Source organism: Herpailurus yagouaroundi, unplaced genomic scaffold (assembly GCF_014898765.1).
Source record: "Herpailurus yagouaroundi ecotype Mexico unplaced genomic scaffold, PumYag 165, whole genome shotgun sequence".
Classification (NCBI taxonomy): Eukaryota; Metazoa; Chordata; class Mammalia; order Carnivora; family Felidae; genus Herpailurus; species Herpailurus yagouaroundi.
Window position 1 is genome coordinate 9,198,580 of NW_024412406.1, and position 19,525 is coordinate 9,218,104.

Here is a 19,525-nt window from a genome sequence, read left to right on the forward strand (position 1 = left end):
GTTAAGCATCTGACTTCAGCTTAGGTCATGATACCGCAGTTTGTGGGTTCAAGCCCCATGTCAGGCTATGTGCTGACAGCTCAGAGCCTGGAGCCTGCTTTGGATTCTATGTCTCCCTCTCTCTCTCTCTGTCCATACTGCCACTCAAAAATAGACATGACAAATTTTTTTTTAAAATGTTCATCTTTCAATAAAAAAGTCCAAGTCATGGGGCACTGGGGTGGCTCAGTCGGTTAAGCCTCTGACTTCTGCTCAGGTCATGATCTTGTGGCTTGTGAGTTTGAGCCCTGGATCAGGCTCTGGGCTGACAGTTCAGAGTCTGGACCCTGTTTCAGATTCTGTGTCTCCCTCTCTCTGACCCTCCCCTGCTCATGCTCATGCTCTGTCTCTCTCAAAACTAAATAAATATTACAAATATTTTTTTAATAAATTAAAAAAAATCCAAGTCATACCAAATATAAATAAGAAAGGAAGGAACAAAGGAAGAAAATAGCCTAAAAAGACAAAAAAAGTAGTATAACCAGACTCAGATGATACTCAGACTCATTATGACCCAGATGATAAAATTGTTAGACAGAGTTTAAAATAACTGATTAGGTATGACTGGGTAGCTCAGTTGTTTAAGCATCTGACTCTTGATTTTGGCTCAAGTCAAGATCTCACAGTCATGAGATTGAGCCCCACATCAGTCTTGCTCTGGTCATAGTCTGCTTAAGATTCTCTGTTTCTCTCTGCCCCTCACCTCAAAAATAAAATAAAATAAAATAAAATAACTGATTAATGTACTAAAGTGTCTAAGGAAAAAAGTAGAAAACATATTAGAACAGATTGGTAATGAAAGCAGAAAGGTGGAAATTCTAAGAAAAGGAAATGTTTAAAATAAAAAACACTGCAACAAGAATGAAGTATGCCTACAGACTAGACACAAACATAAAGAAAGAGACACTTATATAAATCTCCACATAACAACAAAAATGCACCATCTTCTCAAGCTCCCATGAGGCATTTTCACCAACATAGACCACATTCTGAATGACAAAACTCACTTAAAGAAATGTATAAGAATAAAAATCATACAAAAATGTTTTCATATCATAATGAAATTAAACTAGACATCAATAATAGAATGATAACTTGGAAATCCCCAAATATTTGGAAATTAGTCCACATACTTCTAGATAACACAAGTCAAGCAAGAAGTTTCAAGAGGAACCAAAATATTTCAATGGAAATGAAAATATATCAAACTATGTATAACGAGGGAAAAACAGGGTTTTGACAGAACTTTATGGTATTAAGTGCATATATTAGAAGAGAAGAGGGATCTAAAAATATATAACCTAAACCTCCTCATTAAGAAACTAGTGAAAAAAAAGAAATTTAAGACTAAAACAAGCAGGAGACAATAAATAATAAAAATTAAAGCAGAAATCAACACAATTGAAAACACAACAGTACTAACAACAAAAAGAGAAAATCAACAAAACCAAGATCTGCTTGTATGAAATAATGAATGAAATCAATAAATGCATAGATAGGCTAAGAAAAAAAGAGAAGACACAAAGTAGCAAAATCAGAAAGGAAATAATTCATTGGTACTGATCTACTGATCCCATGAATATTAAAGGGACAATAAATGACTCTCTTAAAATCTCATATTAGAGTTGCTAAAATTAGATGAAAAAATGCTGGTGAGAATGTAGAACAACAGGAAATCTCATTCATTGCTGTTGAAAATTAAAAATGGTGCATATTTTTTAAAAAGGGGGAGGTGCCTGGGTGGCTCAGTCAGTTAAGTATCCGGTTCCTGATTTCCCCTCAGGTCATGATCTCATGGTTCATGGGATCCAGCCCCACAATGGGCTGCCTCTGACAGGGCGGAGTTTGCTTGGGATTCTCTCTCCCTCTTCCCCTTTCCTCCTCAGAATAAATAATTAAACATTAAAAAAAAAAAATACAGCTGGCACATCTCCTTTGAAAGTTTGGCAATTTATCAGTGATAAAAAGAAATGATCTGGCATGACACAAAAACATGGGTGAATCTTAAGTATACTTTGCTAAGTGAAAGAAGCCAGTGTAAAAGTCTATATATCATATGATATTCTGTAAAAGACAAAATTACAGAGATGGTAAAAAATCAGTGGTTATTAGGACTTCAGGGGAGAAAGAAAAGGTTAAATAGGTAAAACACAAATGTTTTTTAGGGTGGTGAAACGATTTTTTATGATACTGTAATGGTAAATACATGACTATGAATTTGCCAAAAAACAGAACTTTTCCACACAGAGTGAGCTTTAATGTATGCAAGTTTAAATAAATATCATTTCGGATATCAGGAATTAGCAGGATGGAACAAGAATTGACAAACAATATAACTGTATCACAAATACGTGAAAAAAACCTCACTGAAATTCAGGATGGGATAAGGGGTGAGCGGGGGAAAGTGCTGGACAAAGTCAGTTTGGAATTCATTGGAGACTGTAAGATTAAAGGTAAAGGCAACTTTACTAAGCACTGTACTCTTAGTTAATAAAGTTGTTACCCACAGGACTATGTGGCCACCATCCTATTGCTGTCACATGTAAGTATCAAACTGAACAATCAATAAATGTAGGTTAACTATGGGAGGCAAATGAGTCACTGTTGGATTGACAGATTACATATAAGCAAATGCTATATGAGGCTAGAACGATCCATGTTTAAGGGACTAGAGTTGTAGTCATCAGTATTAACTCATGTTTTGTTTAATATGCATATAGATGGCTACATATAGAAATACTTATGAATATGTGAATTTGCAGGAGTTGGTAGACACATATATATTTCCCTTTGCATTGTCAGCTGAGTCTGATTAGAAACAAATCTAGACGATAATAACACACCTAGTAATGAACACACCTAGTGCCCGGATACTGTTTTTTACTACTATTCTTCAGTGGAAAACAAACAAAATGAAACAAGATTCCTTGGAGAAAGTCTAGAATGGGACGAGAAATAATACAAGATGTGCCTGGAGCACTTGTAGTGTCAGAAACTAAGGAAGTATAAACACATACATGTACACGAAATGATCGAAATTTGTCAAAGGGATGCTGGAGTCAACTGAAAGAGCTATCAGTGGCCAAAACCAGAGAAATTTGAACAAGAAAATAAATGAAATCATATTGGATTGTAATCCTAGCTATAATATAAATCTCTAACTTCTATAAACAATTGAGCAAATAAATAAATGAAGGAGAATAGGCAAATCTCACATACAGAATTCTAATTTATGTACACACTCTGCTCTGAAGGAGATTGAAGCATAACCCCCCACTCCAGAAGTGTGGGCTAGCCATAGTGATTTCCTCCCAAAAGGACTGATTTGAGAAAGAAAAAACCATGACTTTACAATGGAGAAACCTGAGAAACATTATCTCAGTCAGGTGATCAAGATTAATATCCTCAGTGCTAAATCAGATTGACAGTATGTTCCTTGGTATGATGATAGTAGGCACACTGAAGTGATAAAAATGACACTTTACTTCTGTGGACTTCCTTACAGGAACACGTAACGTTCGTCTAATTATGAGGAAAATATCAGACAGACAGATCTCGATGGAAGGACATTCAACAAAATACCTGGCCAGTACTCCTCAGAACTGTCAAGGTCATCAAAAACAAGGTAAGTCTGAGAAACTATCACAGGCAAGAGCTGCCTAAGGAGACATGAGGACTAAATGCAGTGTGGTATCCTGAATGGGATCGTGTTGTTGTTGTTGCTTTAGCTTTAGTGTTTTTGTGTGCATGTGTGTGTTTTTTGCTTTTCAAATGTCAATGTGATCTTAGGACAAAAAGAGACTCAGGTAAAAATCAAGGAAATCTGAATTCAGCATGGGCTTTTGTTAATAATAACGTATCTATATTGGTTCATTAGTTGAACAAATGAACCCTCATGTTAGATGATGATAATAGGGGAAACTGGGTATGGGGAATATGGGAAATCTCTTTTACCTTCATACTCTTTCTGTAACTCTAAAGTGTTTGTAAAATAAAGACTTTATTTCAAAAATATATTTGATTTTATACCTTCCTGAAATCACTTTTTAACATATCCAAAAGAGTTCAGACAAATGTAAGTGAAGGAAAATTTCCACTTTTCACTGGGAGTCAATTCTTCTGGAACCTCTGTTTCTGCACCTCTTGTCAACAGGGAACTGGTTTTCCTTTATTCCACACTACCTTTTCAAGGATGTTTGTATAAGGAACAGTTTTTGAAGATTGGAGATAGTGTCTGCCTCCTAAGAAAAGTGCAGGCAAGTGTATTACTCACTTTTAAAGCTTTGGCCTAAATTCAGAATTATTTTGTAACCTAACCTACTGTGCATGCAGGTCTTAATCTGATCCCATTGACATTGCCTAGTGTGATTTCAAGGCAAGGGGTTCGGAAGCAATGGTTCCGAGGCTCATACTGCTCGCTGGACCGTGAGTGAGAATGTCATTTGGCTCTGACCCAATGATCGCATGTCTACCATCAGCCTTTCTAAAACGGTAGCAGTTTAATTTGTTAGCTTTCAAGTGGGACAAAATCTCAAACTCTTCACAGTTCTTAATGATCTTTATATCTGAATATGACCGTGGAATTGTTTTCACTTGTGAGTAAACTCCAAAATGTGTAGGAATTTTATCTTTAATGTTTATTCTGGCTGGAACTTTCTGCTAAATATAAACGTTTTCCCTTTTCCTTACTGTTTTCCATTTCATTTTACTTTTTATTTTTATCACAAATTCATCAATCCACTCTGTGAACTATTTTATATATGCATTATTCCCCCCTGTGATCATCAAAATAAACAGAAGAGGCATTAGCCTCTTGCACACCAATTTAAACATATTTCTTAAATTCTTTGCTAGTTGGTAAATAGCTTTTCTCCCAAAACTTTTCTCCCCAATCTATTCCCACTGCTCCTGACACTCTGGTACCTTGCCGAGATTCACATACCCTATTGCAGCAACTAAAGGGTTAACGTTTCTTCCAGCCCAAGATCAGGGAATGGTTTGAGGAACTACTGGCCTCCTGTGTCCATAAGTTCAAATTCTTGAAAAATAATAGTTAAATTTTTAAGGTTACAACCGATAATATCCACATTGTATTGGCAATGAGTCTGAGGATCAGAAAGGTAGGTAACTTACACAAAGTTGCTTGGCATATATATTCTGAGGCCAGGAGTTAAATGGATAACTGGTTGACTCAAAAGACTTCAAAAGACTTCACTTAGTCTTCCATGCCCTTTGCCTCTATTATTCTAAGCAAATATGTTCCCTTTTTAGTCTTTTAAATGAGACATACTTATTTGCTTTACTTGATTCATATCTGCAACTGTATCTATCCATATTAAATGACTCAAAATCCTCATTACGAAGAAGTCCTAAGTGTTAACACAATAGGATATAGGCTTAATGTATGATGAGCAGTACAATATGCTAGGAAGTGAAGCAAAAAGTACAGATCTCAAAGTCCTTCGTATACCAGAAAAACTGAATTTCATCTACCATGGGTCACAGTCCTTTTTCTTAACTTCATTTGGTCTAGGAAACAAATATCTGGGCAAAATGACAACACTACTGAGACTCAATGCATAATCAAGACTTAGTAAAAATTTAAGTACATTTGAGCCACAAAGTATTTGCTACTAGCGTGAAAAATTTAGCATTTAAGTTTTTTTTTATTAAAAAAAAAAACATACTTATAACAAAGTTCCTTTTCCTTACACACTAGAATATCTTGGAAAAGATTTCATTTGAAATTATTATAGTTTTTCTTCTTCTACTTTCCACTTCCTAATGGAATTTTGCATAGATTAGCTGCAAACAGCGTTTGGTAGAAAAGGCCTTTGATAACCTCTTCTGCAGCCAGATATGTTCATGTAAATCTATGAAAATCAAATGACAGAGTGAATGTTTGTGTTCTCTTTCTACTCGTAGAGGGTTGGAGGGTAGATGTCTGGAGATTCGAAAAAGCAAAATTGAGTTCCAGATATAAAAGTCCAGGGCACCAATTTTAAACTAGAAATTAAGGTATTAAAAGAGGTTATTTAATCTTGAATTTGCAAAACTACCCAATGAAAATTAATGATTTTAATAGGATTGGAAAAAGAGGAGAGTAGGAAGCAAATATCTTTGGCAAATTCTCTTAGAAATTACATCCTGATCACAAGCCTTACCAAATATTCAGAAATATATGTATGAATTAAAAAACAGTAGCACTTAAAAAAAAAACATTTTTGATGTGGTGAAATGTACTTGTTTCTGTACTAACGAACTGAATTGCTGACTTTTCAAATATGTGAATAAGCATTGTGCCACCAATTCATATTTAAAAGACTGAGCCAGGGGGCGCCTGGGTGGCTCAGTTGGTTAAGCATGGGACTTCAGCTCAGGTCATGATCTCGCAGTTCATGAGTTCAAGCCCTGCATGAGGCTCTGTGCTGTCAGCTCAGCGCCCGGAGCCTGCTTCAGATTCTGTGTCTCCCTCTCTCTGCCCGTCCCATGTTCATGCTCTGTCTCTCTCTCTGTTTCTCAAAAATACATAAACATTAAAAAAAAAATTTAAAGACTGAGCCATAACCCTCACCTAAAGACTCAACTCATTCGTTTATTGCTTTGAAGGGCTGGTCACAGGAAAAACAGCACCAAGAGTTTTCAACATAGGTTATTATATGAAATAATGAATTTAAGCCTTCTCAGACTCAGTTACCAGCTGGTCAATGAGACCACATGTTCAGTTGGATAATGAGAAGAATGGCGCTCTAGTTTAGAATCAACAGCTACACTGAAATCTAACCTTTACCACCAATGTCGATAAAGCTCAGAAGCTCTCTATTTCCTGTCAAAATCCTTAAATTGGTTTGTATGATTTGTCCAAATGCATGTATTTCTTCTTAGCAAAAACAAAAACAAAGATGATGGTATTAATCTCAAATGAAGAATCTTTTCAAAGAAGATGTGTCGCATCATTTTTTACCAGGGTGTGTTTTTCAAAACATTTTATCATAGTTCAAATTTGGATTCATACTCTAGCTAGGCTATGTAGACAGGGGAACAAAGGATAGCATATTTCTTATTTTTAAGAAGCAAAGACCTTTTTTTGTTACTAGTATTAAGGTTTTCGAAAATTGCTATGGTTGCTAAAAAAATGCTGTTGATTTACTAAAATGTGATTAATTCAGGTGGCTTTCAGCTTGTCCACCTATGGTTAACATATAAGATACATGCCTAATAGGTAAAAGATGATCAATAATGCTTAAATTTCTAGGACCATTTCTGTGGATTTTTGACCTTCAGTGTTACTGGAGCAATGCCTCATAATCTTTAAAGCGCATGCGAACTGCCTGGGGATCTTGTAAGAGCAGAGGTTCTGATATAGGAGATCTGGGATGGGACCCATGATTCTGCTTTAGTACTGATGGTGCAAATCCATATATCACAGTGTAGGCAGCAAAGTACTAGCGAATGCATCTGGAAACTCTGGTTTTCATGTAATACTCTGAACCCAGTAGATCTCTTTTTGAACAAGAGTGATTATTCATCCCCTGTGATATGAGTTCATTTTCCTGCTTGATGAGATACCAGGAAAGCTTTATCACAAATATTGCAAATGTGGGGGCGCCTGGGTGGCTCAGTAGGTTAACCATCCGACTTCAGCTCAGGTCATGATCTCACAGTTTGTGAGTTCGAGCCCCACATCGAGCTCTATGCGGACATCTCGGAGCCTGAAGCCTGCCTTGGATTCTGTGTGTGTGTCTCTCTCTGTTCCTCCCCGACTTGGCACTCTGTCTCTCTCTCAAAAATAAAGATTAAAAAAAAAATTAAAAAAAAAAAAACAAATATTGCAAATGCACATGTGGATTCTAAAATCATGACTTGTAGCACCAAACTTAGTGATTTAAGATAGGTCTTAATATTTATTTTTATATGCATACATATATATGTATATATATTTGTTCATACTGATATTCAACAGTATGACATGTCAACTGATAGTCAACAGTTCATACTGATATTCCAACAGCAAAGGGTTCATTCTCAGCTTCCCCCTTTTCTTAGTCTAACTTTCTTTCTCAAAAAAGAGAAGCCTGGTTCTTACCATACAAATTATTTACTGATTTGCTCAGTCCTAGAGTTCACACAAAGTGGTTTCAAAATTGCTAATCCATACTATTGTGATAAACACCTACTCACCAGAATACAATATTTATAATTCGATTTGTCTTTTGTCTTCAGTTACATAGTTAACATGCTATGCTCCAAAGTTATCAAGTTCATTCTTTCTGAGTACCACCCTTTCTTACCCTATGTTGTGGGTGATAGTCACTTGAAATACACTTAGGTTTGTTTCCGTTTATGTTCCATATTTTTTCTTTTACATCCTCCAATTTTTGGTGATTTTATGGATTTATTTGTTAATTATGTAAAACACTGACATCGTTCTAAAAATCAGAACTTTATAAAAATTTACACTCAGTAAAGTGTCACATTCCCATGTCTTTCACTCTATTCCCTTCCACCTTTCTTACTCTTACTTCTTCCTATGGGGAACCGATCTCAATCATATTGGCTTATCTTGTCTATGTTTCTTTTGTGTGCAAAGGAGCACAATCTATGTCCCAGAGCAATTTGTTAAAAATTTTATCTAGGGGATGACAATTTTATCATTTAGTAAACTTTCATGTCTATCAGTTTGAGTTCTGAACTTTCTATTTTATTCCACCGATATGTTTGTCTAGTTATGTATCAGTTTCATATGTTTCAATTATAGAAGCTTTATAGTATGCTTGCTATTTGGTAGGAATCAGCTTCCTTATAATCTTTTATGGGAAAAGCTAGCATATTGAAGATACTATTTTGGTCTTTTTCTTCCTTCATTTAATAATATATGCTGGAAATCACTCCGTATCGATTTAAAAACAATCTTTGTCATTTTTTCAGTGTAATAGTATTCCCACAATTCAATCAATTGCTTTGTTTTATATGAATGCTTTGTTTTCAATATCTTGAAACTATAAACAATACAGTGAACAACCTTGGCATATGCATTCCATATTTTTTTGAAAAGTATCTTCCAGATAAACTACTAAAGGTGAAATTACTTTGCTAAAAGGTAAGTGCTTAAATAGTTTTGTTATATATTTCCAATTTTCCTTTTAAAATGGTTTACCAATTTACTTTCCCCCAGCAGTAAACAGGAGTACCACTTTTCCTGTACAGCCTCACTAAGAGAATGTGTTGTCAGACTTTTTAATTTTCACCAATGTGATAAATGAGAAATGGTATTTGAGTGTAGTTTAATTTGTATTTCTTTAATTTATAAGTGAGGATGAATATCTTGTCGTGGACTTAAAATACTACATATCCATGAATTATCTGTTCATATCCTTGCCCACTTTTCTATTCGCCTTTTGGACTTTTTCCTCTCACGTTTTAACAATTTGAGAAGTGCATTTATAACTCAAAGTGTTTCCAAGTGCATCCAGCATTTACTTTCTGCTGTGCACGTTAAATCTTCACTGTCCATGTGCGCTGGTTCTCTCTCCCGGCGAGGAAAGAATGTCTAAAGAGCAGTAAGTTCCCAGGGTTCTAAAGGCCTTGACTGGGAACTGACACAAACACTTGCCACATATTATATTGGTCAAAGCAAGTCAAAGATTCAACAAAAATTCAAAGTATCGGTAGTGAAGCATCCTTCACTCCATGACTGGAACAGATTTCTGTTCAGCAAGCAGATACAATCAAGATCAACGAGCTGGATCACTTTTGCAAAACATCTACCATAAACAATCTTGAAAGAAACATGATGAGAGAAAATAACAGATTGGGTGATTCTAATTTATATTGGGGAATAATTTAAGACATTTCCAAGGAAGAATCTTTGAAGATATAAAATTTAAGTAAGAACCAGAATAATTAAGAGAATAGCAGGCGGGCATAGGAACCCAAGGCAGCAATGATTGTAGCGCTAACAACCTGATGGGTTAATTAGAACAGAACCTATGTAAGGCCTGTTTGCACACTAATCACTTCACACACAATTCTCTGTAACACAAACGTCATAACAATCCTATGAAAAAGGAATGACAGCACTCTCTTTATGAATGGAAAACTGTGTTCTTGCCTAAGGAGGTTACAAGCTTGACCCCATATAGAATTGGAATTTTAAATCAAGGCCTTAACTTGCTAAACCCTAGTTTGAATACCTCTGTATAAGGAAATATCTATTTCGAGCAATGTTTCTTCCAGAGACTATTGTACAGTTCTAACATGTCTTGCAAAATGTGTGAATGATTTTCTAAACAGCATATTACATAATTGTTCATAGTAAAGATTGTCTTAGGTGCATGATTATACTGAAAAATCCTCCTCAACTAACTCTCTACTTAGAGGAAGAATCCATGGGATCATACCCAGTAGTTAGAGTTGATCTGGTATATTTTTCTACCAGTGGCTTTCTACCCCAGCTAAATATTTTAAGCATGTAGGGACTAGTTTTAAATAATCTAGTTGGAAGAGGCCAAAGTGAGACATATTAAATTAGAAATTCTAGGGTTGGATCCCAGGAACAGGTATTGATTTTTAAAGCTCCCGGAATATCTAAACGGGCATTCACAGTTGAGACTCTGATCTAGTTTTTGGAGGAGATGGCTTTTAAGCAAGGCCATCAGCAAGCCAACTTGCTGACATTATATGGATTAAAATAATCATGTTCTAAATAGGTTCTTACTTACTATAGCAAGATACCCAATATTTTGAATTGTACAGACAGAAATGTCCATGCTTCTCAACTTTCTGTAGTGGAAGGTATATAATAGTGATTGACAAAAATCAATGGCTTTGGAAACTTAATGGTCAGCACTAGAACTTCTAAGTATTAAGTGGGATGAATTAGCTCTTTCTTCTAATATGGAATATCATTTTTGTTTCATTATGGTGTTACGCTATTAGAGCTTATTCTATTAGAGCAATAAAGAAAAAGTTTTTCAGAATTAGTAATAAGTCTAAATTTTTGAAAAATAGCCTTTAATTCACTTTCAATTGCTCAGTACATTACACTATCAAAGTATTTTTTTTTTTTTCCATATTCCTAAGGAGGACTGCTTGGATAAAAAGATGCCTCTTGTAATTCTCACATTAATTATTTATCTGTAAATTTAAAGAAGAAAATAGTATTTGGAAAGTGTTTGCTATTTTGAATGATTATCTATCCTGATCTTTTTTGTACATTTTAATTGTTTAGAAAATTGTTTTTTATTCTTTTGTTATGATGAGTGAAAATGTTATCTTAATGGCTTTAAATATGTTGGTTTTTAGGTAATTTTAAACATGTTAGAAATAAATATTTTCTTTTTGTTTTTTTTTTTTTAAGTGTTCCTGGGGTTTAATTCCTCACCTACCCAGAACTAACATAAATCATGTAACTACTGAGGATGATGTTGTATAGAGAAGCTGCCTATATAAGCATAAGTGTAATTATCTTCACAATAGTGTAAGAATTAGGGAAAATCTTCCTCAGAAGGAGTAGCAGCCCATTGTCCATGTTTGATATTTGATAGTCTTAAAAAGAGGTTTGTTAGGACCTTCAATTTATGTAAATTTATGAATTAATTCAGAAATAGTATCATAGGGAGGTCTAAGTGTAGTTTCTCATTTACCCATTTAACAAACACCTAATCATCATCTACTATATGCAGGAGACTATATTAGGTTATGTTTCTTATTTGAAAGAAGTTAATTTGAGATCGATAAGTTTTTACAAAAGGAAACTTGGATCATGTTGTCATTCATGACTAAATGATGCTACTATGTATGAGTTTGGGTCAGTAAGCAATAAAATCTTTTCTGGCTTAAGTTAAATTATTGATTAGTGTGCTCTGAATGAAGCTAAAACACCATTTTCACTAGTTTACTTAGATCAGCATAACATTATATTTTAACATTAAATTTTTATTCAGCAAAATTACATTAAATTTATCTAAATCACAACTTTGAGAGTTAACAAATTGACAGAGATTGGTAAACTAGCTTAATGAAAGAAACATGATTTGAGACTTAATTGTTTTTAGAATGGCTACAGTTTTCTCAAGAAGGCCTAATAATCTTTTCAATCAGAAACCTATTGTCACAGTTTCTTTTCCCTTTTTCCAAAGAAAAGAGCCCATCCCTAAATAAACATCTCTCACAGAAACCAGAATGCCATCTACTGGCAGCCGCCAAAATTTTAACTTTTAAACAAAACAATTTATGCTTAATCAATTTAAAATATAATATGTATTTTTAATGAAGAAATGCCTAGAGTTTGAAATGAACACCTAAGTTAAATGTTCGTATGTTTAAAAGTTGGGGTATTTTCTGGAGACACTCCACATTTGTTTCCATCGCAGGAAAAACTCTGTCATGGAGAAATATAAATAATGTAAGTATCAACTAGCTAATGTGATCCCAATGTTCTTACTAATTTGAAGGGGTAACACTCCCTTAAAGAAAAATTGTATTCAGAATGGAAAAATATTGTTTAATATTTCTAGATATTATTAGTCACACTTTTACTTCTTACCTTAATGTTTCATTCCAAAGAATATTGATGGAAATGGTATACAGCATAGATATGAGAATTTCATTGAAAACCGATTTTGTGATAAAGGACTGCAGTAAAAACAAAGTGAAATTCTCCCATAGTTAGTTGTAGCATTAATTGACATAATCAGGTTTTTTTTAAGGAAAAGCTTGAAAAACACATAGTTACCAAATATATAATCATTATTTTTAAATAGGTAAACCTGATATTGAATTTATATCTAAAAGGTCATAAATGTGTACCTGTATCTGTATCTATATATAGTGTATATATGCATGTATATATACCAGAGGTTTCGTTCAATTGATTCTACAATAAAAGAAAGTAATGAACATGGAAAATCAACTTTAGATTTTAAAGCACCAATAAGCTCTTTCAAAAATAACCCATGCATCATTTTAATGGTTTACTACAAGCATATTCTTATCTTTTTATTGTTCTTTCAAGAATAATTGTACACACTTACAGGATTTAATTCCCAGAGTAGAATTCACATAGTGATTGTGAAAGCTTTGAGAATGGATGCATACCATAATCTGTCTCCTAAGGCACCCATTCCCCCTACATTCTGCAGAGGACTTGTTTCCTCAGTCATCAGTAGGAAGCTCTATAAGGGAAGCCCAAAGGCAGCCTTGCCCTCCTACAAATGTGCATAATTCACGCATAACAATGCACTTCAGGAAATCTTGAAATCTTATCATGTCTTTTTCATTTAAAGTACCAGAGGAGTACTTAAAAAGTAAGTCCTATCAGTCCAGAAAGGCATTTTTAAAAGGCCATTATAAACGAAGTTCTCAGAACTCTGGCTCCAGCGAAGACATAAAGGTTAAAAATTGCCCAGGCAGCCCTACTCTATGATCGTCTTATTTTAAATGCAGATTGTCAGCAACTTTGAACTATGCATGTTCGTGAAAAAGTTCAGAGAAATGAAAAGATACGGTAGTAAGAACAAGAGCATTTTCTCGCACAGAAATTTGAGAAAGAGCACAACATATTGAATAAATCAGCCTTGGGATTGTGAGAATTCTTGTTCAAGACAAAGAAGATAGTATTATTCTCCATTTGCCCGCATACATTAATATTTGTTTGATGTTGTTCATTTAAATATTCTAGCTCCCAGAGAAAGTATTGTTTAGTGACATACTCAAATTTTGAATGACCCATATAAAGTTATTCTTTAAACAAGATTTTTATAAGCCGCTTTCAAAATTGTGAAAGAGATGCTGAAAATTGATCCATAAAGAAAATTCAAATTAACTTATGCATGTACACAGATACACGTATGATCTCGTATTGCCTAAACAAACAAAAATATTATAAAGAAACCGGACTATCTTGCCCTCGTAAGAGACACTGTACTAATTTAGATCACTGAACAATTTTTATAAATGAATTAAAATGTTACATATCATCTGCTCTCCTTTCCATCCTGGAAAAATTGTGAGGTAGCCGACTGTTTTGAAATAAATTTCCCTGCAGTTGCTATAGTGATGACAATAAAGTTCTTGCTTCTATTTGTGTGGTAAAAGTTCTTAGCAGAATACTTGAAAAGGTAAGCTAATCGAAATGAAGAACTGTTAGTTCTCTTTTTCAAGGCAGCCTCCTTGAAGGTAGTTCACAATTACAAGACTCAACCATTGTCGACAATTTTATTATATGTACATTTTCATAATCTTTCTCAATGTAGTACCAAAAAATTATATAGCAGAAATGAGCCCTCTTTTTTCTTGTTACAGGTCAAAGTCATTGGACAAAAGATATTTAGGTTAATTCTGGATATTTTGTGTGAAAATCAATGATTGAATCAAAGATACTGCTCCATTAGCTATTTTTGTCCATTACAAAGCTTTATTTTTTGAACAATACAATGATTGTATGATATTTTGCTTCAATAGTACATGTTGTTCAAGTCTCATTTCATCTCACTGTTGATGCAAACCAAAGAGCTCAAAAGCAGACAGTTACTTGTCAAACTGGATGAATCATCAAAGACGGGTCATGGATAAAGCAGCATGACTTAGATACATGTCCTACCACATCGATGTAAAAGACTAATAGTATTTACCTTAACGCGTTTGAGAAATTTAAATGGCTTTAAAAATTATTAGTTCAGAGAGAAAATATGCAAAACAGCTCACACAAGTTTAGAAGGTATTTTATGTCCTTTTGATAAATAAGCAGAAATGTTTCTTCTCTCAAAATCCAAATAGTTAAAAATAGGAATCACAGTTCAAGGGTGTATTTTACTAAAATACTTACCACACTTCTTAATCGTGGCAATATTATAAGTATGCACAGCGTTTGTGTGCTAACTAGGACGTGTGGGTATTTGATTCATAACCATGCATATTCTTTTATATTTTCATTAGCCCTTAAGAATTAAATATTGATATAAATAATAATTACTATAAATATTAATTGATTGCAATAAGCTATATTCTAAGTGGTTTACATTACTTTTCTATTACCATGTAACAAATCATCACAATATTAGTGACCTAAAACAACACCCCTTTGTCACTGAGTCCAGGCATTGAGTGATGGCCTCAGTATTCATCATCCACTGGTCCTGGTCAGAATCCACCGATTTTCAGGCTGAAATCAAGGTGTCAGCCAAACAGAGTTCTCATTGGATGCTCTCAGGTAGGATCCCTTTCAAGTTCATTCAGGTTATGGGAAGAATTCAACCTCTTGTGGTGTCGGTAGGAAAGAACGTGCTTCCTCGTGGACTATTTTTTGGGAGCCCACTGTGCTCATAGAGGCTGTTTGCTTTCCTTTATCTTCCTTTATCTTCACAGCCAGTACTGGAGAATCTCTGTATCTGCAGAATCTTTCCCAAGCTCTGAATTTCTGACTTCAGGAAAAGCCCAGTCCTTTATAACAACAACAACAAAAAATTTTTAATGTTTATTTTCGAGAGACAGACAGAGCATGAGCGGGGGAAGGGAAAAGGGAGAGGGAGACAGAATCCGATAGAAGCAGGCTTCAGACTCTGAGCTGTCAGCAGAGAGCTTGACTGCGGGGCTGAAACCCAGGAACCCTGAGATCATGACCTGAGCCAAAGCGGGGCGCTCCAACGACTGAGCCACCCAGGCACCCCAAGCCCAGTCCTTGTTAAAGGCTCAGCTGATTAGTTCAGGCTCACCCCAGATAATCTCCTTTTTTCAAATTCCACTGTGGCATATAATTAATCTAATTATGGGAGTAAAATCCATGATACTCACAGCCTTAGGCTCTACATACTAGAGGGTGGATGTTTGGCGGAGGGGTAGGGGGCAGGATGGATCTTAGAATTCTTCCATTATGTGATACAAATGTATTTGGTTATTCCGTGAAACTGAGGGGGTTTTGTTTGTTGTTCGTCTTAATAGACTCCAGATAGATTGCCCATAATAAAGTACTGTCTAAGAAATTAGCTTTAAAAATCATTTGTAACTTCTTTCTAAGAGAAGGTAAGTGCACTGATACTGCAAGTTGTTAGTATTCATACAGCATTATGTAAAAGGCAGGTGGTAAATAGAGCTCTCTCTTCCTTTCCAAATTGCCAACAATAAAAGATAATCGTAACGCAGAATCAAATTCGCTTAAAGACGACTCAAGTTGTTTAAAGAAGCTCAGTGGTCAAGAATTCTAACTCATGTCCATTTTCTTAGTTTTTTTTTTTTTTTCTTTACTGGTAGACACTTGATCAGAAAACTGAATATTATCTAAATAGCTGTATATATATATTTTTTTCATACATATATATGTACTTTCATATATATATATATATGTATGAAACTTCGAGTGAAGTTTCTGTTAATATCAGAGAACGCCTAAACTGAGACAATTTCATCATTTACATAAAAGTCCTATTACATTTACTGGTGGTTTTAAACCATGCAACCAACAGTCTAAGTCATCTTGGTGACAAAAAACAACTGTGTGCAAATTTCTGATGATAAAGTTAATAATTTATTTTACTTTGGGCATTTTAAAATAGAAATTGAAATTTAAAAGAGGTATTTTCCAAAGTAGTACATGTTTATAGGTCAGAGATGTGAAGCCATAACCTGACCAATGACATTCAGGTCATGAGTAAACATATGGTCTGCCACAGTGACTCAATTAACCATCCATCAATGTAATTGCATAATACATCAGAAGAGGTAGTCTCCCACCATTGATGGTCAGCATTTATATTAAATTTAACAGGAAAAAGCATCACTTTGCTATAGCTTATTGGGCTATATCATATGAAATCTTCTAAAGTAATGCATTTGACATTGTATTTATAGTTTTTGTTTTCTGGAAGAAATTTTTGACAAACTGAGCTTTGGGCTACTGTTAAGGAATGATTCTTCATATAATAAGCTGGTATAGGTGAAAAGCACACTTACAAGACAATTGTAGTACTTTAATCAATTCTAATCATGTTAATATTGAAGTAAGAAGATGTACCATTTACACATTGTATAAATTGTGTATAAATTTAACATATTAAAAACTTCTAAGAAAAGCTGTGGCTGAACTGAATAATATAACTTTTTAGACATTGAATCTTTCTTTAATACTACACATGAGAAAATAATGACAATACTTTATTAGCGATATTTAAAAAAAAATTGTGTATGGAACTTAACCCAGATTGGAAGAATGATAGTAAAGGAGCTTGAAATTATGAACAAATAAACATTGGGTTAAGTTTATATTTCATAATTAAGCTGAGTTAAGAAATGCCACGTTCCTATCTGACATCCAACTCCTTCATTTAAGGTTCACATTCTAAGGAATGGTTCCACTAACATTATGCAAATTTGCCCATAAGCCTTAGTGTAAAGCGGGGGGGGGGGGGGGGGCACGGCGGGGGGGGATGTTTTATTCAATCAGTAAGTAGATTTGCATTACCTTTGGAGAAAGGAAGTGATCATTGTCCAGAGTCTTACTCCTATAAGATTCTTGATATGGAACAAAATTCATGCTGCTAGATTATTTTTCTACTTTTCCAGGATTTGAAATTCCTCTGGTGTGACTCAATTTTTCTGACCTACAGTTGTTTGATATAAAATCTTACAAGATATCTGGTTCTCTTTATTTTTCTGGAACTGGCCCACCATTTTAGAATAAAGTATAATATCGAACACAAGAAGAATAAAATATTAGCAATGTGTACCTTCTAACAAAACAAAAGCTGTATGTGATTACTAACTGCCAGTTGTATTTGGTAACAGCCTAAAAAACACCAAAAGGACAGGTCAAGAAGACAAGGCTTCAAAAATTGTGTATACTATAGAAACTAAACTACTGGGGCTGTCAGCACTGATGAGGATGGTTAAATTGTTTGAAAAAGAAACCAGACACTGCAATGAAAGGTATTTTCCATTACTAAAATTAACTTGAAAAGCCAACATCTACACGAACACTATTTACCCAGTTGGTCTCAAATATAAACTATTCTCTGTTTGGAAATTATCAGCTCTCCTTATTATTTAGATTTGCATTACTAACAAGTCTATATAGACGACTGATAATTCTTTAGTGTCAACTGTACTCTGTTTTTCAAGATACAGAGATTTAATTAAAAATAATGTGCTTCTTGGGGAGCTTGGGTAGTTCAATCATTTAAGCATCCGACTTTGGCTCAGGTCATGATCTCACAGTTCGTGGTTCGAGCCCCACATCGGGCTCTGTGCTGACAGCTCAGAGCCTGGAACCTGCTTCAGATTCTGTGTTTCCCTCTCTCTCTGCCCCTTCCCTACTCATTCTCTTTCTCTCTCTCTCTCTCTCTTTCTCTAAATAAATAAACATTAAGAAAATAATAATGTCCTTCTAGACTTTCATGTTCCTGAGGAAACACTTTGCCACAGCTTCACTGCTTTAAAAGAAAGTCAAGAGGCTGCGGAGATTATTCTTGCCCATCAAAATCTCTGACATGTTGTATTTGTCATACTATGCGGGAGCAATACCTATGACGTTCTGCTCACACAAAAGATAGCCAGTAGGTTCAATGCCAGTGACAATGCCATTCAAAGACATTTAACTGGAAAATTTCCACTTGAAAATTGTGAACTGAAACTGGCTTGTTTTTACCATTATGGATGGGTTTGCAGGCAACCTTGGTTTATGCAATTGCACTAAAGCAATAAAATTCTTGTAAAATAACTCTGTCTGATGTTACTTCACACTTTCATCTGCTAAAGAAAGAAAGGCAAAAGATAGATAAGGATTTCCATAATAAAATAAAATCTGTCTGTTGTAATAAAATACCTTTACATTTCATTTTGAACAGATGACCTCACTTTTCACTTGAGTGAATACAAGAAGGTCACCGTAGTTTAATTTTCGCAGCCCCCTTTATTCCACCTCCAAGCAAATTTATACCTTCACCCCACTTTTAGTCCTTTTTTTCTTAGTGGAGAGGCCACTAGTTTTTAACCTGGGGATTGGGTGGATGCTGTTCTTGGGATTTGGAGGCAAGCTGGATCAGAATCACCAGGACTGTAATAGATTATAATCTGTAATATAAATATAATAATTGTGGAGAGACTGACGTTTCAGGCCCAAATCAAGTTATCAGGTGAGAATAATTACCATGGAGAGCTTCTGCTTTGCATGAAATTATGCTACTTTATCTTCAATATCAGTACTTATTAGAAAAATGCAAATTAAATAAAAACCGAGTTACTAATAGAATGGTTATAAAATAAAAATTAAAACTAGCAGCCAAGTGCTGGCAAGGATGTGGAGCAACTTGAAATCCTACATTGCTGGTGAAAATGCAAAATGATATAATCAGTTCAGAAAACAGTTTGGTGGTTTTGCATCCACACAAAAACCTACCTGGATATGTTTATAGCAGCTTTATTTGTAATAGCACAAAACTGGAAACAACCTAAATGTCTCTCAGGGGAGGAAAGGAAAAATAGAATGTGGTACATT

At 34.6% G+C, this 19,525-nt stretch overlaps 1 long non-coding RNA gene across 1 annotated transcript; it reads right to left on the reverse strand.

Moving 5' to 3' along the window:
* Positions 1-3,585: 3,585 nt before the first annotated feature.
* LOC121038327 (uncharacterized) lies at positions 3,586-17,175 on the reverse strand. Its single transcript, XR_005794294.1, has 3 exons — positions 17,164-17,175; positions 16,200-16,201; positions 3,586-3,694 (listed from the first exon to the last, which is right to left on the reverse strand). It is a non-coding gene; the product is annotated as an uncharacterized LOC121038327 (long non-coding RNA).
* Between the last annotated feature and the right edge of the window lie 2,350 nt (positions 17,176-19,525).